Genomic DNA, 22,102 nt, shown 5'->3' with positions numbered 1-22,102 from the left:
TTTTGAAGTAAACTGCGATTTAGATAGATTTTTTTAATGATCGTTTTATTGGTTTTAATAAAAATTTATTCTGTTCTTATTTTAGGAATAATCTTACATGAACTGATTTTTAGTGTACGTCAAAGTAATTGATATGTCTCCAATGTTGATTGTTTAATACTTAAAATATTCTTTGATTGCATTGTGAATTAATGTTAGTTCTTTTCTCTATTTTGAATATAGGGATTTATATATATACATTTTTTAAATATATATTGTGCTTTCTTTTGTAAATTAATGAGATTTAATTATTAATGATTTGCTGCAGCTTGTTTTTTTTTAAGAACCCAGGATTTTGATCTTTTATTCAATTTTATGTATTAACTTTTTACTTATGTTGTGCATTATTAGTTTTTAGATTCATTCAGTGGATGATTTTCAGTTGAATTGTATACATTAAATAAATTGAAATAGTTTTAAAACATTTTAGTGTTGCTATCTATTTTATGTTAATATAATAAATCTTTTAGGGTACTTTTCAAGACTATGCTTGTAGTAGATGTGTAGTTATTCAGTCGCTGTAGTTAGTCAGTTAGCTGTTAGATGGTGCCTCTGAAAAAAGAAAATTGATAAATAAAAATTATAATCCAACTATATAATAAATAAATATAATCTATCTAACCAAACTTAACCTATGCTTGCTTTGTTCACTAACTAACTTTGACAAGCATTATGTTATCATTTCTGTTGTTGCCATAATGTACCAATTTGTAATATTGTAGACATTAAATTTTTGGTATGAAGTTCTCACATTTGTGTTTTGATAGTTGAAATTTTCAGGGAGATTTTCTCTTATTTGTCAGTATTTCTGTTAGTACTAAATTGACATTGCAGTACTTCCTGATTAAAAGGATATCACTTTAATTTTTTTCCTTAAATATTAAATTAAAATTTGAATTACCAGAATTTCATGGGATCTAACGTTTATGTTATGAACTGGAGTCTGTTGAATTCAGAGATTGATCCATTATTGACTTTGGGATATTGTTTACTAACATATTTAAGTTTACAAATATATTTACAAATAATTAAAATAACTGTCAGGAAACCCACCCTTGTCATCATTAAAATAAGCTTAAGAAAGAAAGTAAAATGCATTGCTGTGTACAGTATTACATCCCAGGTATTGTATTTAATAATTCTGAATTCAGTTTTATAAATTAGAAGAAGATTTAAAAAAGCGTTATAAAAAAATTGATAATAATTTTAATACTTTAATCACAATTTCTTTTTTATTACATTAATCTTTGTAGAAAAATAAATAAAATTACCATCTGTATTTTTCTCTACTGTGGATAGGTAATTTACTAAATTTAAGTAATGAAAAAAGCAATAACGAAAAAGATCATTTTAATATTTACTGAATTTTTTTTTCAACTATTCTATTTTCAGCTTCATTCTAGCATTAAAAGACATTTGTGAATTATTGTCTTGTGTACAGTGTTTATGAATTATTGTGTGACTTGGAAGAATAAATCTAAATCCCGATCATTCTCACTGCAGAATTCATTTCTCATCTTACAAAAAGGCGTACTGTACTTTACAATTATTCTGAAGTGTCGAAGTACATAAAATAATACATAATTAGACATCAGTTTTTTGAGTTAAACAAATAGAATATGAAGGATTGAAAAACAAATTACTTGTTAATAACTTTGTACAATACAGTTTGTTTACAAATTTATATTGTGGGTAATGAAAATCAATGCATGAATTAATGGTAAATCAGTACATTTATTTGATGTACTTAAAAATTGCAAATTTTATGGATAGTAATATACAATTTATAAAAATATTTTTATTAATTTATGATTTTTTCTTTCTGTTTCCACACAAGGCTGGCTCCAATGTTATAGGGAAAGTTAACGTGAATGTTTAATGAATTTTAGTAACCAAAGAAATATTCTTTCATGACAGGATTCATGTAGACAGGTCTTGTTCAGTTATTTGTTTTTTTTCACACTTCTACATGCTTTCATAATTATGAATGTGTATTATCATATGTGAATATAGACCAGTTAATTTTCCTTAAGTATGTTTGCCAAGAAATTGTATATACAGGTTAGAACAAAATATAGTGTTGGATGATAGTGGGAAAGAGTATGGATTATTCATGTAGAATATTATAAATAATAGAGCTGCATTGCAGATAAAATTGTAATTTAATTTTTTTTTAAACCAGTTATTTTATTTTACTTTAAGGTGTTTATACTTTAGAAAGTAATATTATATGTATTTGATCACTATGTAATTGTAAAATAGTGGGTTTTTTGTGATTCAACAGCAGTAAATTTTCATTGAAATAAATCAAAATTTTATTTATGTTTATCAGTTTTCTCAATTTAATTTTTAAAAGAATTTATAGTTTTTATCAGATGGTTTATTAAATAGGTTACTGTTGAAGTCAATAATGAATTAGGAGGGTCATTTAATAATTAAACAGACATTTTAGTGAAGGAAATGCTTAATGCTGGCAATTGAAACTTTTGTAAGTGTTAGTTGGCAGCTTTGCAAAGAGTGTTGTCAGCTGTTCGATTAATATTTATGTGAACATAACCTCTAAAAGTCTTAGTTACCATGGTGTGTCTGCTCGAAGAAAGTACTTTTAAAGAACAGTGTTCTCTGATCCGATTTTAACTTTTGGAAAGTTACAACTGTCAGAAATATTCTCTCAGATGAACAAGCAATACAGCAGTAGTTGCATGAATCATGCAACTTTTTATGTGTGGGTGGGAAAGTTGAACAAATTGCTGAAAAATGTAGAGTAAATGTTGGCACAACTCTTTGTCATTCAAAACAAACTGAACTATTGTAAAAGACTTGTGCAGGGTGGGTTCCCAGAGAGCTTGCTGTTCATCACAGAGCCAAAAGATTTCACATTTGCACTGAACTCAAAAATCATAATGAAGGTGACACATTTTTTGACAGGATTTTAACCTGTGATGAAACTTGGATACATCATTTTGAGCCAGAGTACAAGTGTTAGAGAGTGCAATGGAAACACACTGAATCGCCTGTTCATAAGAAATTCAAAATGCAACCATCGGCTTGTAAGTTCATGTTAACCATCTTTTGGAGTGCCTATGGTATGATTATTTGGAGGAGCAACAGCCTATACTACTCAGCCATGATTGAGAAAAAAGTCAAGCCTGCTGTGAAGAGGAAATGTCCAGAATGGCAGAGGAAAGGCGTTATTTTTCTTCAAGACGTTCGACTTCATACGATACAACTGATGCTGGAAACTATTGGCTAAGTGAGTTGGGAGCTCCTACCTCAATCTCCTTACAGCTCTGACCTTGCCCTTTGGATTTTTTCTGTTTGGTCTGATGAAAGAAGCTTTCAAGGCATCAAGTTCAATGACAACGAAGAGGTAAGGAATAAAGTACAAAACTGGCTTTGGGATCAGGGTAAAGAATTCTTTGCTGATGGAAGACTCATAAAAAGATTGGTACAAATGCAGAGAAGTTATGGTGGGGAATACATGGAAAAGTAAACATAAATATTGCATTTATTTAATAAACCATTTTTGTTGCACAGCCATTTGTCTGTTTAATTATTGAATGACCCTTATAAAAAAAAAATTATTGGTTCCTTAAAGATTGTACTTTGTTGATTGGATGTCTCTTTTGTTCTTTTTTTGAAATGATAAGAAGGATGTAGCACAAACATGTATTTGTTTAATATCGATGAGGAAACATTTTTGTAGTGTGTAGTTGTAAACATATTTGTAAAAGACTGACTTAAGTAGTTGTTTGCTTCAACTGAGGAAAAGTAAACTATTAACCTTATTATAAGGCTTATCCTGTTGTGAAATAGATTTTAACAAAGTTCCTTTATCTTAAACAATTAGATGCTGTAATCATGTTTGTATTTGCAGTAATTTGTCATAACAATGCTGTAAATATAAATTTGTTATTGAAATTCTGTAATCAATGTTTTATATGTAAATGTATGATTATAATTTTCTATATTTATTTATTATCTACTACAATTACTATAAAAGTATTTCAAAATATATAATTTGAATGCTTTGTATCAGTACAGCAATTGGATAAAAAGAGGTTTCTCACAGGCTATCCTGATGAATGAAGTTTAAATAATAATAATTTTATTTCCAATTAAATAAAATATTATAAACTGATTAGTTATTCTGTCTTAAAAATTTGATTTATTTTTCTATTTTTCAATCAAATTAATTTAGATTTGTTAATAATATAGTTAATACAACATTCACAATTATTGGTAGTTAGATATCTCAAGAGTCAAACCTGTTTCAGAGATTACTAGCAGTATAATTAATATAATAAGAGCAAAAATAAAACATTCATGTAATACTAACTTAAAAGAGGTGGTAAGCAGTATTCCCCATAAATTTACAACATATTTCCCATTAAAGAAACATAGGATTCCACTTAATTAACATATTTACCCATATTACTGTAATCAGATTCGAATGATCATCCATTCTAATATAAAGACAAATATCATATTATCACAATTGATAACATCACATCATTTATATATCACATATACTGAACGACATGAAAAACCAGAGCGATTAACATATATTTGTCAAACTCAAGTAATTCTGTAATAAAGTAAAAAAACTGTCAAACCTCATTAGTATGGGAATTTGGTCATACAACAATGACAATTTGGGAAGAAACACTCTGGGGATCATCCATCTAAAATATTTTATTCAAAAGGGATCTTTTCTTGCAGAATGGGTTCCAGCTTCCCTGTTATCATCAGATATTAAGTTACAGATCGTAAGAGCCATATAATCATACAATCTTATGAAATGAATATTTCATGAGATTATATGGCTGTAAAACCTAATGGTTTTACAGATAAGGGAACAATAATCTTTCCCTTATTTCTAATAGACTGTCCAATATTATGATCTTCCATATGTCCTCTTCTTAAATAAAAATTATCCATTAACCTAAAGATGCACAATTTTCTTACAGGTAATAATCTTTAATTTCCTAAAAATATGTAATGATTAATTTAACTTAGACTCATTAGCAATCAACTTCTCAATATGTTCTTGGAATATAAGAAATGGCTCAATAACATATTTACATGTACCTCCCCAACATGTGATTGCATAATTGATTCTGGACTGCAGAAAAGAAAAGTAAATGTTTTCATTGTATAATTTGGGCTCCTGTTAAAGCCATGAGGGCTAGGAACGTGGGAGGGGCTGTGGCGACCGGAAGAGTCACAAGGCAGGTGTCTTCCCCTACGGGGTTGGGATGTATAATTTGGGATGTATAATTAGCCTGGGGTGTGAACAGAAAGTTTGTAGTTCTAGGACTAAATTTTGTTGTTGTGGACAACATTTTTGTTGGTATGTTGTTTTTAATTTGCCTCTAATCTACAAGACATTTACAAGAAAGTGGCTCACTAAAAGTAGAATTAGGTGCGGGGTTTGTGCTTCCGCAAACTTTGTAACTAGTTCAGAGAGAAACGATGTAGGACACTTAAAATGTTGGACGAGGCCTACAGCGAAGGCAAAAGCGAGTTAAGAATCACAGATGTAAATGTCTAGTGGGGCATTTACATTGGTGGCATCACAAGAGGCTTGGCTTATTACTGTGAGATGTAAAAAAAATAGAGGGCAAAAGACGACTCCCATGACAGCCCATCAGGGTTAGTAATGGGAGGGGGTGTGGCAACCTGGAAGCGTCACAAGGCTTCCCCTATGGGGTTGGGATGTATAATTTGGTTATATATTTTTAAGTAATAAAAAGTTCCTATACAAAACCCAACAATATTCTTTGGTATTCATTTGTTATTTTTCATAATAAAATTATAAATTTTAGATTGATTTGTTTATTTTATATCGCAATATTAGCCTTCATTTTGGTGTTGAAGTCGGTTTCATTTTTTTGTAATTATGTGGGTGCCAATGACCGGTTTTTAAACTTTTGCTATAATGTGTTTATTCTAGTGTTTACTGTAGTGTTTTTTTCGTTATTCTAATTCAACATGGAAGCATAGAAATGCTTTCTCCCTAGTAGAGTAGTGGTACTTGTAATAGTTGTTTCATAAAATTTCTTGTGCGACTTCATACTACATATTTTGCAGTAATTAATTTCATATTTTAACAAATATGTTAAGATAGCTCTATTCACTGCCTACACCAGTCCTCTGTACATTTTCTGCCCACATCATAAAGAGAATGTTCTGATAACTTAAAATGTTCCAAACATATTACCCGTTGACCCAAGTGAGACCAGCCAGCAGAGAATTAAGCAAATTTACAGTAAGGTCCAGAAATAGAGATATTACAAAATTATACCTGCTTATTTATACAGGTGATGATTCCAAATTGCACAAAAATATCTCAGGAGATGATTCTTTTGCCAAAAATAAGAAAAAAAGTTCATACAAAAATAGATTTCATACAGAAAACTGTTTGTTAGCGAGTTTCAGATCGCGAAATAATTCTTGAGGTACAAATTGAGGTGTAAATTTGGTGCTTTCTTATGGTTTTTGTTCTGAGAAATTGAATAAAAGTCTTCCCAGATGTCTATCTCACCTAGGTTTTAAGAAAAATGAAGTAAGTTTTAAGAGTAATGGAGTGCCATTTTGGGTTACAGATATTGTACAAACTTTTTATTAACACCATTTTTATTGTCACATTTTAAATTATGTATCATCAAAATGGTGTTACTATTAAAAATATTTTTAAAATACCTGGGTCATCCCCTTTCATGTCAAAAGGTAAAGTAGTTGACCATTACCTTATTCTGAAAGTTACAGTGTTCTATCTAGAACTTTAAATTTTATTTGCACATAGTCAGTGGAACATTTTTTCTAATAATTTTGTGTGCCACATAAAACAATCAGATGATCTTTTTCAGTCAAATGATTATCAAATTATATTTAATTTTTATGAAATTGCAGGGTGATTCTTCTATCTTATTGTAATTGAATTTAGCGCGTTATTCTTTTACTTGCAATCTAGAAGGTGAGTGCCCCATTCTCGTGAAAAATCATTACTTGTGTGTGAAACAGTAAAAACTAAAAGAATTTGTTTAAAGTATTTATTAAAATTTTGTGAATTTTTTATTGTCTTCTGAAAAAATTATTTTGTTGTTTTTCCCACTGAGTAAGCATTGTAGAACTAATTTTGAGTTACAGATTAAAGAGATTAAAGTTGTACAATTTTTTGGATTTAAAAAAAAATGTTTAATGAAGGTTAACATACCTGCTGATGCAAACACCATGAGAAGTTTTTCACCAGACAAAAAAGTGAAATAGAATTAAGTGCCTTTTTTTAAGTGTACCTACCTCACTTAGGAAACTGGGTTTTTAAGATTTGCTCAGTAGATGCTTTTTTCAAAAATTTAAAATTTAAAATTAAAGCAGTTAAAATTTAAGTGGCTGTTCATTCTTTCCCGTAAGTATATTAAAATTTAATTATTGGGAATGCATTTAAATATACAATTTCAGTGGGCACGAATAAATCAAATAAAAATTAAAACAATTTTCATAGAAACTTTTTGTTACATTGATTAAGCAGTTTTTTGTGGGTAATGAATATCAATAGATATCAAAAACCAAAAACTGGTTGAATACTGGGTAATTCAGCTAGCGTTTTCTTCATAGATTCAGAATTATTTAATTTCAAATTATGTAATATCCTAGAAAACATTGAAGTGAGTAAATAAATCACTACAAAAAATTAATTAATATTATTTGTGATAATCACAATAATCTGCATGTTCAATTATTCATAATTAGTTAAACATTATTAAAAAAAAATATATTTATATTGTCATGAATATAATGTTCTAAATTGTCACAGTTCAGTTTTAAGCGCTTCTAAAAATTAGTCTTAATATTAAATATGTTATAAAAAAATTTATTGCATAGTTTTTTAAGTTGTTCTATGCTGGAAAAATTAATTATTTAAAAATGATGTATCAGGTTTTCTGACAAAGATACGTAGGAAAAGAGAGTTATGAATTGCCAAGTGTCTCACTATTTCCTTTTATAGATCTGGGCAGTTTATCTCACGATATATCAAAAAAAGCCTTTGTATGTGTTTGGGTTCTGCAAAGTTAATATAAGGTTCTGTAAGTAATTTGGTGATGCACTGATAAGTGCCTTTAATAACAACATTACGATTCTCATTTGATCACATTCTCACCGATTGTGTATATTATGATTTATGTTAATGCATTGAATTGACGATATTCTGGCTAATAATGTGTCAAAATTAATGAACTGTTTAAATATCTTAAAGCTGTCAGACTTTGGTGAATTTTACATGTTTTTCATAATAATTGATAGTAGGTAGAAAGACTTTCTCCTCACCCCTTCTACTTCTGTAAATCTATATTTAGAGTTACAGTACAGTAAATTTGTATATATAGATGTGTGTATACTTTGATTTTTTTTCTTTATCCCTAACATTTTGTTTTAGATATTCCAAATGTTGCCTGCCTGCACAATTTTTCCCATTTACCTGTCTCTCCAACATCAAAGCGACTATTCCAGGATGTCTTAATATGTGGCCTATAAATCTGTCTCTTTTTTAATTATTTTTTCCAAATGCTTCTTTCTTCATCAGTTTGCCGCAACACCTCTTCATTTGTCACTTTATCTACCAATCTGATTTTTAACATTCTTCTATAGCACCACATTTCAAAAGCTTTTAATCTTTTCTTCTCAGATACTCTGATCGTCCAAGTTTCACTTCCAAATAAAGAAGCTACGCTCAAAACATATACTTATGTTTTCCTGACTTTTAAATGAATTTTTGATGTAAGCAAATAATATTTCTGACTGAAATTTGTTTTGCTTGTGCTATTCGGCATTTTAATCGCTCCTGCTTCGTCCATCTTTAGTAATCCTACTTCCAAATAACAACATTTTTTTACCTCTGTCTTTTTTCTTCTATTTTTATATTCAGGGGTCCATTTACATTATTTTCTTTTTGTTTTCATTACTTTTCATTTACTTTCTTGTTTTGTTCTTGTTTATTTTCATGCGGTAGTTTTTATGTAGGACTTCATCCATGCCATTCATTGTTTCTTCTAAATCTTTTTTACTCTCGGCTAGAATAACTGAATCATCAGCAAATCATACCATATTTATCTTTTTACCTTACACTGTTACTCTGGGTCTAAATTGTTCTTTAATATCATTTACATATACATCTATGTAAAGATTAAAAAGCAATGGGCATAGGATTTCCTTATCGGAATCCCTTATTGTAATCCCTTTTTACTTCCTTGTATGAAGTAAAGGAAGTATTGTAATCGTGAACAATTTCAGATTTCATTGGAAATATCCATTTTGACATCTGTTTGTAATGTATGTATAACTCAAAAACGATTAGCCGTAGAATGTTAAAATTTTGGATTTAGGACTGTTGTATCTTAATTGTGGACCTCCCCTTTTGATTGCAATCGACTTGACGAAAAATGTCCAAAAAATGCCCAAAATCCAAAAAATCTGAATTTTGGACCTTTTCTTAACTGCAGTAATTAGCTCTCGTTGAGAGATTTTCAACGATTTATCATAAGTGGTACTTACTTTCATTGGTTCCGGAGTTATAGTCAAATGAAATTTTAATTAATGAAATATTTGGATCTTATAGGGGAAGGCACATTGGTTCGAATCAGACTTCATATACTATTTTTTAACCTTTTTTTTGTTTAAGTATATTGATTTATTAATAATTATTAACCTCTGATGGTGAAAATGTTTTAAAATAAATAATTCAATAATAATAAAAAAAAATTGGAAGTTATTGTGAAACAAAATTATGTGCTTTTCGTTTTAATTTTAAAACTTTTACAGAGGTTAATATTATTAATAAATCAATATATTTGAAAATTAAAAAAAAAAAATATGCATATGAAGTCTGATTCGAACCAGCGTGTGCATGGTTACATATCAGACACGTTCTTACTTACACCACATAACTACTTGAGCAACGTAAAACAAAATTAATATATATATATATATTAATATAAAATGCTAATATGGACATCTCAAAGGTTTGATGCATTATGATGTCCACCATACTCGAATTTTGTAACTGTCCACTTTATTAAAGAATTGGAGGATTGTATCTCACTTTCAAATGAAATAAGGTTAAATGAAGTGCAGGAAGAAATGTGTAATGTAATATGGCTTCTTTCTTATGTTCTTCAATTATTACTGTTGCTGTTTGGTTCCTGTAAATATTAACAATTGTTCTTCTATCTATACGTGAATCCTAAATTTTTTAAAATACTGAACATTTTATTCCAGTTTACGTTATGAGATTCCTTTTCTAAGTCTATAAGTGCCATGTAAGTTGGTTTGTTTTTTTATTCTTCTTTCTACTATTAATCTGGAGCTCTAAACTTGCTTTCCTTGCCCCTATACTTTACCTGAAACCAAATTGGTCTTCTCCTAACACTTCTTTCACTCTCTTCTCAATTCTTCTGTACAGAATTCTAGTTAAGAATTGTGATGCATGAGTAGTTAAGCTAATTGTTTTGCATTCTTCACATTTATCTGCTACTCTTTCTTTGGTATCATGACAATAACACTCATTTTGAAGTCTGATGGAACTTCCCCGTATTCGTAAATATTATATATCAGTTTGTATAATCTGTCTATCGCTTCATCATCTGCACTGCACAGTAATTCTGCAGGTATCCTCTCTATCTCGGGAGCCTTTTTTGTCATTAAAATCTTTTAATGCTCTATTAAATTCTGATCTCAGTATTGTATCTCCCTTTGCATCCTCTTTGACTTCTTCCTCTATAATACCAGTTTCTAATTCATTTCCTCTGTATAACTCTTCAATATATTCTACCACTTATTAAACTTTCCTTTCATATTATAAATTGGTGTACCATTTCTGTTTAAACACATTATTAGATTTTAATTTATGTACCACAAAATTTTCCTTAACTTTACTGTATGCTTCTTCTATTTTACCAATGATCATTTCTCTCTCCACTTCTGAACACTTTTCTTTAATCCACTCTTCTTTTGCTAATTTGCACTTCCTGTTTATAGTATTTCTTAATTTTAGTTAGTCCCTTTTACTTTCTTCAACACTAGCATTCTTATATTTTCTACATTCATCCATCAGCTGCAATATATCCTCCAAAATCCAAGGTTTTCTACCAGTTCTCTATTCTGCCTAAATTCACTTCTGCTGATTTAAGAATTTCCTTTTTAACATTCTCCCATTCTTCTACATTTTCTACCTTATCTTTTTTAAATTAGTTTTTTTTTTGGTGATTGAGGTTAGTAAATTATGATGAAATTTTATTTTAATATTACTAAAACTTATTATTTAAATCTTTACTACTATTAAAAGTTTAAATAAGCCCAAAAAAACATTTGAAAATACTAAAAAAATGATATTTCTAAACTTTTGATTGCCACTTCCACCCTAAAAATTGCCCTCAAGTATTTTTTTGTCCTTAGCACTTCTACTATGCCTAGGAAGACAAGAAGAAATTTGGTTAAAAGTATGCAATAAATAAAAATATAGCTTTTTTCAATTTTTGGGTAAGTGGAAATTTTGAGGAAAATTTCTAAAAAAAATTTTGTTAAATATGTATACAGACATATACTGATTGTAGTATGAAATGTGGTTGTTTACAAAATTTTGAGAAAATGACCCCTGAATTACCCACCTATTTCTTGGACAAATGGCTCTCAAAGTTTTACCAAAAAATTGCCCATATACACCGGTTGCTGTGCAACATTTCATCAGTCAGTTTATCCAGTCAAAAGTTGATAAGCTTTTCAAACATGCCAAGCACACACATACATATGTACACATTAACCCTCATTTTTTTTGTTTTTGGGGTCCCTTGGCCATGAAATATTAAAAAATGCAAAATCCCATTTCACATTTTTTGACTGATTACTATACTTTTCTTATTGCAGCATAGCTCTAGAGCTATGCTGCAATTACAATTTTAGAGCTATGCTTAACATTTTTCTTTATATTTAAATTTGAAGTCTGCACCAAATTAACGGTCAGTAAACTATTGACAATTTTGTTTTCAATTAGTAGTTTACTTGTAAATTATGCTAAAATTTAAAAAGTAAAAAAAAATTAAAGAAAATGTTTTTTTAAAGATGTTATTCAAATATTATTATTTTAAGTTTACTTTATGAAGTATGCAATAATTTTTTTTTCCTTTCGAACCGTGTTATTGAGAATGTTTTTTAAACACCTATCTAGGCAATATATTTTAATCAGCTTCAATACAAAAGAGGAGTGTAACTTGTGTTTTAAGATTTCAGGTGATTAAGTTAACACTTAAAGTATGTGTTAATGTTAAAAATCAGATGGGTGGGTAAAGTGACAAATCAAGAAGTGTTGTGGCAAATTGATGAAGAAAGAAGCATTTGGAAAATATAGGTTAAAGAAGTGACAGACTTACAGGCCATATTTTAAGGGATCCTGGAATAGTCGCTTTGATATTGGAGGGACAGGTAAATGGGAAAAATTGTCCAGGCAGGCAAGGCTTGGAAAGCAAATTAGGGATATAAAAAGATGAATATTTCAGAAAAGAGAAATTTGTTGCTTTGAAAAACATCAGAGATTAGGTTTACAGAAATTTTTTATTAGTACTGTTTACTTTCTTTTGCTAGGGGTCATGACAGGTTTAGTTATCAGATCAGTTATGTTTTAATACTCTCAAGTTCTTTGATATTCTGTCTCCTGGTCACCGTTCTGTTGCTGGCTTATATTTAGCACATCCTGCTATCTAACCAGATGTATCTGCTGTGATGTTTACCTTTGTATCCTTAACAGCTAGAGATGTAGTTACCTGGAGACCTATTTAACAAAGTGGACTAGTCATCTGGACAGTAATACAATGAGTTTTACATGTAGCATTATTACTGTAATAAATAATGAATTCTGGATATCATGCAGTTTTTATTATTTTTTATTTTGAATAAAGATAGAAATGATCATAGATGGCAGTGTAAGTTTGTTGTTAATGCAGTGAAGATTCATTAACTTTCTGTATTCAAGGAATTTATAGTTTTTTCCATTAACAAAACTTGCTGAAGTTTTACCAGTAATATGAGTGTGTATCTTTTAGTCTGGAATTAAAATTTAAGACAAAATTGAATCTTTTAAATAAAAAGAATAAAAAAAAATGTTTGCTTCTGTTTTAATAGTATTTATCATTTTATTTTTACTTGTCCATATTAACTATCTACTTGTTTATTTCTTAACTATCTGATTAAATTACTATTTTCCTGATTTTTATTTATAAAGTGGATTCTTATAACACCACTGAATGATTATGATACTGGTAATAAACATTTTTTATTTTAGATATTATCGAGCATAATATAGCAGTTTTTAAACATTTCTCTTGTTTTATGCTGTATGTAGGTTCAACAATTTAGAAAAGTCAGTCTTGCATGCATGACTGAATAATGTGGATAATAATATGGATTTTAGTGATAATATTTTTTAAAACATTATTTTTAGCATTTTATAACGTAAATTTTATAAAATTTACTAAACGCTGTCCTCATCCTGTTTTAATATCTAATTGTGTTTTAATAACGTTAAATCTATTTTTACTTTGTATGTAGCAGCACTGAACCGTTTGATTGTAGTACAGCTTCTGATTTATGTTTGTTTATTTTTTAGAGGAATAATTATTTATCATTAAATCGACACAACAACCTGTAAATAACATTTGTTTTATTGTAATTATTTAAGACAGTATTATATTTTCATACAATTTTGTTTCCAGAGATCTCTGTGAATAGAACTGTAAAAGTCATGATGTTCGATACAGGTTTTTGTGGTTCCTTGCTATGAAAACTAGAAAATTGATCTTTGCCGATTCTGATTTATGTATTTAGGTCGGGCAGAAATCACTACAAATAATTGTTATTGAATGAGAACGTGACAATTAAACATTGGGGACTAACGCTTGTCTTTATTTTACATTAAAAAAATCATAATTCTGTGGGGAGTAAATAATAAAACTAAATTTTCCCCTAAACTAGACTGACATAAAAAAAATAATAAAAATAAAAAATAAAATTTCTGTCAGAGGGTCCTTTTTAAAATTGAAGATAAAGTAATAAAGAAACCCATTGTTTCTCATTTTTTTATTTATCAGTAGGGTGCTGTTGTACATACATTACACTTAGTGTTTTATTTTTACTAGTATATAACGTATAAAGTAATAAAACTAGTAGTGAAACTAAGTAATGAAACTAATAGTAGTATGAAGTAGTAAAACTTTCAAATATATAAAATAGATATTTTGTGGGTTATTTAGTAAATTTTGTTTGATATTGTTAAAGCAATCGTCTTTCTTTTTCTCTCTTTATTTTAGAATTAAAATTTAGGAACTAACTTGTCCTCACCGCTGATCCTAAAATTACGAATTACTGTTATTTGATCATTATTCATATTGATAGACAATTTTTTACATTATTTACGAGTTATGTTAAGTTTACTTGTTGTTAACTCGTCAACAGTTTGAGGAATGTTTTACGTCCTGATTCATCTTTGTCGAATAAATTTTTAATCGTGAATACAAGATGTCTTACTTCAATTAATTTTTGTTAGCGAACGTAGTTTTGTATGGACATGTTTAATGATATTACTGTCGGCTGAAATGTTCTAGAGAGCATACGCTTTACAAGTACTTGTAAACTTGTTTATTTGTGGACTAGTGTTATTCCGGTGCGCCCCACGGTGCGCTGTTTGGTTTGAGCTATTGATTTTGTTGACACGAAGTAGTGCGATCGGGGTGGAGTCTGTTCCAGGATCTGGGTTATACGCTCCCGGCACTGACATTCGGTAGATCTTAAATTGATATCGGGATAGACAGAGTAAAATATAGTTCGTTTATTAGTTGAGCCGCCTTGAACGAGTGTTAGAGGTGTATATTAGAAATATCTTCTCGCGTACTTTTCATCTTGTCGACTTATATCTAAATATTAAAATTCTGATGTAAACCTTCGAAGAAAATAGCTTATATTTTCTGCTGATTTTTGTAACAGACCGGTTGCGTCTTGTTTTATCCGGAATGTACCTTGTTCGAATCGCAATCGATCTGAAGCATTTTTTTTTGCACAATACAAATCTCACAATGCCTAGCTATGGGTTTTAAGATTTCCTGAAGTGAAACTATAAAAAAAATCCGATTCATTTTTAATGAATTGAAATTATTTGTTTATTATTAAACTATTCTTAATTGCAAGTTCTTTCAAAACGTTAATGTTTAATCCAAATATATGTTAATGATATTTTCTAAAGGTAATTCGATGTCTGAGAAATTCTTGGATTCCAACTTCACAAAGAATCATAACTAGAATCTGTCATATAAGCGAATGAAATATTCTGTATGTAAGTATGGCGGCCTGAACGTCTGTTTTACGGTCATAGTTGTAAAACTATGTATCAGCTCGTACTACAATTAAAGCTGTGAGATTTAAAATTGATTTTTATATTTTAACTAAGAACGAGAGTTTATCTCTAAAGTAAAAACAGTTAGTTTCATTGTAAAAAAAATTATTTTGAAAACTTTATAAATATATTTTATTTCTCTTAAACCCCATACCTTATACTACTTCTCTATATCGCCGCATGAATTAAGACATTTATCGTAGCGATACATCAGCTTCAATATACCCTCGTCGTATTCTTCTGCCGCCAGTCCATTTAGACACTGATTAACAGCATTTTTAAGTTCGTCACCCGCGAATTGCTTACCATTCAAAATTTCTTTCAATCTTCCAAACAAATGGTAATCAGAAGGAGCTAAGTGGGGACTATATGGTGGGTGATCGTAAATTCCCATCCAAATGTTCTCAATAAATCACGTGTCGGACCAGCAACATGATGACGTGGAATACCGTGCGTGCAGCAGGACGACGTCGTAGGTCAGCCGCCCACGTCGCCGATTTTTAATGGCGCGTTGTAACTTACGTAGAGTTTCGCAGTAGGCTTCTGCATTTATAAATGTTCCACGTGGCATGAAATCAATCAGCAGTGTGCCAAACCGATCCCAAAAGACTGTGGCTGTCAGTTTGTGTCCAAATGGCTGTGGCTTGATCTTTGTTGGTCTGGTTGGTGATTGAGGATGACGCCATTCACTTGACTGCCGTTTTCTCTCGCGTGTAATACAAAATCCATGTTTCATCGCCGGTAACAATTGAATTGAGAAACTTATCAAGTTTTTCTGTGCAACGTATCAAAAATTAAACAAACATCCCATCGGATTTTTTTTGTGAAGTTTCTTTAAGACGTGCGGCATCCAAAATGCATAAACCTTTTCGAAGCCTAAGCCTAAGTCACGAACAATGCGACCAATAAAAGCTCTTGAAACATCAGGAAAAAGAAAGGCCAGGTCGGAAATCGTTGAGTGACGATCTTTTCTGATTTCAAAAAGTCCTCTATGATTATCGAAGGCCTTCTCGAAAGTTCATCATGCACATTAATTATGTTATTTCTAAACCTTTCACATCATTTTCGGACGTTTCGTTCATGCATTACATTATCACCGTACACAGCAACCGTCTGTGAATTTCAACCGGCCTAACGTTTTGATGGTTTAAAAAACGGTAATGATTCCACGTATTTCACAGTCGGCGGCAACATCGATTTTCCTATTCACTTCATAACGTAATAACTCCCACGCAATCAAAGATACTACAACGCTACAACAGTTCAGTGTGTACATTACTAGCATGGCCATGAACGACAGGTTCGCCAGCCTTAAGAAGAGAAATTTCCCAGCGGTCATTACTTTAGAAATATCCCTCGTAAATCCTCAGTACATTTAGATGTAGGGTATGAATCTTCTAAATTAACTTCTTTCGATCTCTATTAACCGAGAACGATCGATTGCATAAAATGGCAAAATTAATACGTTAGTCTTTTTAAACTTTTTTTTTTTTTATGATTTATCAGCGCAAATATTAATTTTCATAAAATAATATTTTGTGAACAGTTTTTTAATACTTTATATTAATATTTATTTACGCATTTATTCTTGCGACTTAAGATTGGGATTTGTAGTTATAAAATAACTTTTTTATTATAACTGTAACGCTTCGTGGCTTTAATTTTTTTATTTTGAAAAGATTATAGTTGTATTTAAACAAAAGTTTGGTTGGAGGTACACATATTGAATGAAATGATCGGTTATTATTCCGTCACTTGTCTCTTGAGTTTGTATGAGCTGTAGATTACGTGTTTATTCTATTTTATTTCTATAAATGTTGTTATATTTGTGCTGTTTATATATATATATATATATATACAAGTTATTACTACTTTTGGAATCTATGAGTTTTACATGTTATGTTCATTTACCGTTCATAGTGATGGTACTGAAGGATATAACGTTTACATTATTCACGCATTCGTAGAAGTACAAGACAGGTTGCGACTACCGGTCGGATTGAGCCAAATTCATTACTGTACATTTCAACGCTAGAATAATGAGGTCGGTTTTGATAAAACCGTGATTTGTTGATATCAAACTTATTGATTTTTAGCACTTCATTTTGCTAAGAAATTGTAAACTGCACGTGGAATTGCTGTACTGCAAAAGTAGTTTTGTATGCAAAATGCACTAGAACAAAATGTTGAAGTTACACATGATTATGAATATTTTTAAAATCCTTCGCTTCACATCTGAATAATTTTGCCTTCCGTAATTCGTTTTTTTTATGAGTTAACTGTTAGCATATCTTTTACGAATCTGGGTGAATACGATGCACTGCGGTAAAATATTTTGGGTTTAATTTTACCAGAGATGAATGTAGGTATTTGTAAGGGAAGTCTGAATCTGTTCCTTTGTTTTTTGCTTCTGAAGTAAAATAAATTTGTTGCAAGGTATTTTTTTTACTGTTTAACGTACCTATCCGTTAGTATCTAAATTCTCTGAACTCCCCATGTGCGAGTCTGTTACTCGCTGGTTCAAGAGAGCCTTTGTAAGAGCGGATTCTTATTTTATTCCACGTCATAATCCTTCCGCTTGCTAGCTGATCTTTACCGTTACACCCCCACCCCCATTTTCTAAACCTGAAATCCTTTTTTCTTCTTAATTTGTACATCCCTGGGAATATTTGTTCCTCAGACTCTTAGAAGCGACTGTATCTTATTGCTTTAATCCATTACATTTTCTCTCTCTCTCTCTCTCTCTCTCTCTCTCTGTTTCATAAATTGTTTAAAAAAATAATGAGCGTAAAATTTATTATGTATGTTACCCTTAAAGGTTGATTAAATCTAAAATAAAGTAAAAGTAAAGTCTGCTCGCACGCGTAAGTAGGTAAAAGTTTTCATATTTGCGCGGTTGACGTAAATTCTAACAATTTGCTGCGCTTTATTTTCTTTTACTTTTATTTTTTTTTTAGAATGAATTAATTGTAGGTATAAGTGTAGTATAAATACAATTGTAGTTTTTTGTTAACTTTTGTGTGGTTTGTACGGTTTTTAACATTTCTAATGAGTTGCAGTCTGTTAGGGAAAAGTATGTGTTTCTTGTGGTGGTTTTAATACTTGGTGGTTTCTTTTTTTTTAATATTGCATAGTAATACAATAAAAAGGGTCACTGTTACAAAAAAACTTAGAGTCTACGACGCCTGTACGAGTAAATTGCAAGAATAAACAAGGTACGCTTATTTATAAATACTTCCTCATTAAACCACAACGTGCGCGAAACGACTGCTTGAATGAATCTAGTGCATTTAGAAAAAGAATATATTTTTATTAACAAGTTAAATTACTAGCGTTTTCTGTAGGTACTTCTTTTCTATTATTTGGAAGAGAACCCTCGACAGAATTTTGGGCCTCATTCTCTAAAATTCATTCCTGGTGAGTAAGCCACAAAAACTTCCAGAGGGGAAAAGAGAGATCCTGCTTGAAATTCGATCAGTATCATTATCCTTGAATGTATTTTTTTTGCCTTTAGATTTTTTCAAAAATACATCCTATTAAGAAAGAGCGTATTGTAAAAAATGATTCCTGGAAAACTTATTTAAAATTAAGATTTCCTAAAAATGTTTATCTGTTGAAATATTTTGTACAATTGCAACCTGAGCTTCAAATTTCTGCTGGAGAGGTTGAACTTCAATCCCCTTGTATGATTAAAAATGTTTCATATCAAATTTGATGCAAATTTTATGGCTTTTATTTTAGTTCGTTGATTTTTTTCATCTTTGTTAAGTGTAATAACAAAAAGAGTATTTTCGTGGTTAAGATGCAGGTGGGGATCTCTTCGCAAATGTTCTTTTGACATCGTGCTAAGATGTCTTAAAGTATTCCATTATTTCAGTACGGGTTATTAAATCATTCATTCTGCGAGTAGATTTAGGTCGAGGTTTCTTTCGTGATGCGGGAACCAGAAACATACCAAAATGGAGGTAATTGGCAAGTTTCTTTCAATACCGCGTAAAATTCTGTAATGTTATGAAATCGAGTATCATATTCTTAAGCAATGCAGGGAAGAAACTTCCCATCATTTTTTCTTATTGTTTATTTTATAGAAAAAAATAGTGTATCGTAAGTTTTCTCTTAGCGTCAAGTAAATTAGAATATTACCTGCGGATGTGTAAATAATGTACTATATTATAAGCCTTCACCGTTAATGTTTTTCTTTTTAATATTATTTAGTAATCGTGAGTGTTAGTAATGACCGGAAGGGTGGTCGCTGATGCATTGGACTTCTCGTTTACGCGCATATATAATGCGCATAGGTTGTCATGTGTTCTTTTGGTTCGTTCACCTTTATATTGCATCATTATTATTAGTAATCGCTCGGTTATATTTAATTGCCCGTTGACGACTTATTTTCGTGTCGCTAGAACTATTATTTATTTTTTACTGCAGTTCTTTTTGACATTATTGAATAGGTTTATTCATTTATCGGTCGAAGCGGTTGTCGGCCGCTTATTTATTTTTAACCTATTAAATTAAATCGTATGCGTTACTTAGGGAACGAAGAGCTGCTTTGTCTTCGTTCCATCCATCCTTTTTAAACGGCATACTTGCACCTGTTGAATTTCCAGGAGAGCTAGCTCTACTAAAAATATCCGCTGCCCTTCCCTTCTATTTAACTAGACGAACTAAGTTATCCTATTCATTCCTTTTACTGGATTTGCATCCTGTCGTTTAAATTAAAGGTTTCTAACTTTTGACTATACAGTGGCTTACTATAAAAAGTGACTTGCTATGTAACTGTGTGAAGTTCGCTTAATATAGTTTTCATATTAAAATAAAACGGGGTAATTACTCGCACATATACGACGCCTGCCCTATTTTCATTTAGTAAATCCAAAGAAAAGTAAAACATACGTAAATTGAGAAATGTAAATTTTAATTTTGCTTTTCCTATTCTTAAATACAAAAAAGGTGCTTGTGTGCGATTTATGATCTATCCTAATAGTATTACTTAAACAAAATGAGTAAAACAAATTGTTAGGGATGTAGGATGTAGAGGGTATACTGAAATGTAACGACTAGCACTAGATAGGGAATCTTGGAGAGCTGCATCAAACCAGCCAAATGACTGAAGACAAAAAAAAAATCAAAATGAACAGTAATTTTTGTTTGTTTCGTGTCCAAAAATGGATAAAGATTGTAAACTATTTACACAGTAAATCTTGAAGGTTACGGGAAAGGTTGCAAACCGTGCATATACATTTTTCAACTCTACTGTTAAGCGTTAAGCTTCACTTTCACAGGTTAAAATTTTCGTTCGAATCTATTTTTTCTACGTCTGTAATTTTGTAATTATATAAGTTATTTTGGTTTTATACTGTAAAAAACAATTTGTTGTGAGTAAATTATTTTACCGTGTTAATCTCTATGTTTAACTGATAAGATTTAACAAGATTTTCTACCATGGTAACCTTCATAGTACGAGTACTATTGAACTGTAGCCTAGGATGTAATATGTTCAATGTGGATGGATTCTGATGTTATTATATTAAACACAACCCCTTATTTACAATATTGGAAAAGTACTGCTGTTAGTTAAAAAAAATGTTGCCCGAATTTTATTTAAAAAAAAAAGAAAAAAAAGACGTGTTATATCTCCGTAGTATAAAACCTGAAATCCAATCTAAGTGATTGGATTTATCGAAAATGTTACGCTTTAATTTTTGATGTTGCATCATTAACATTATAATTTTTTCCTAAATAAACCATTATACTAGGATGGAAGGTTTTTTATATCTTGTCAGAGGGTGAAGGATTATAAATCTCGCTCCCGAAGAAATAAGAGTTCTAATATTTTTCCTACTTTTGAACCGTATTAACTTATTGGTTTGACATTTTTATTTATATATATATATATATATTTTTTTTTTTTTTTCATATGAAAGGTTGTAAATATCATTATCGTGTTAATTACTAATTAGTACTTTAGCGCAGGACTATATTTTTGCCAGTTTTAACGGTTATAGTAGTTTGTTATACTATTCTGAAAAAAATCGTTAAGAGTAAGAAATTGTTTTAACTTAACTTGATGGGGGAGGGTAAGGCCTGTGAAAATATTAGAAAAGTCAGTAATATATTGCTTTTTTAAAATTTGTATAAGATTAGCCGCAACATGAGGCTATATGAGAAAATCAAGTTTGACCCGAAAATACAGTGTACTAGACAACTTCCATGTTGAATTATTTTTTTAAGGCTTCGACTACTTTGGTCATTAGCCCCTTCCCAATTAAAAAAATTAAAAAGTCTTATCTTCCCTATAAAAGAACACTCGCGACATAGTCAGGGACGTGTTTTCGTAGGAGGAGGAGGAAAAAGCTCTGCCAGCCACCGTCCGCCCGCGCAGACGGTAGTGTCGGGCTCACACCGACTAAAAAACCTTCCTCTTATGTAGCAGCCCGGATACGTGCCTTACGGCATAACTCACAGGCTGCTGTATTCTTGCGGGATTACTTCGAATGATTTGGAGAGTCCTAGGCACCTCAACAACAGTGACGTCCCGTAGGGGCTCTCAATTAGCCCAGGCTATCCCTTCATCTGCAAACCTATCGCTGTTGCCTCTGTTCCGCCATTTTCTTCCGCAGAATA

The 22,102-nt window shown here is 30.6% G+C and overlaps 1 protein-coding gene across 5 annotated transcripts in view; it reads left to right on the top strand.

Annotated features, from left to right (window-relative positions):
• Positions 1-22,102, top strand: part of slmb (beta-transducin repeat containing E3 ubiquitin protein ligase slmb) — a 163,816-nt gene that overhangs the window by 579 nt on the left and 141,135 nt on the right. The window lies entirely within an intron of this gene.

The sequence above is a fragment of the Lycorma delicatula genome, chromosome 5, assembly GCF_047948215.1.
Source record: "Lycorma delicatula isolate Av1 chromosome 5, ASM4794821v1, whole genome shotgun sequence".
Taxonomy (NCBI): domain Eukaryota; kingdom Metazoa; phylum Arthropoda; class Insecta; order Hemiptera; family Fulgoridae; genus Lycorma; species Lycorma delicatula.
Note: the sequence above shows the minus strand (reverse complement) of the source record. Positions and strands in the feature narration are given on the sequence as shown.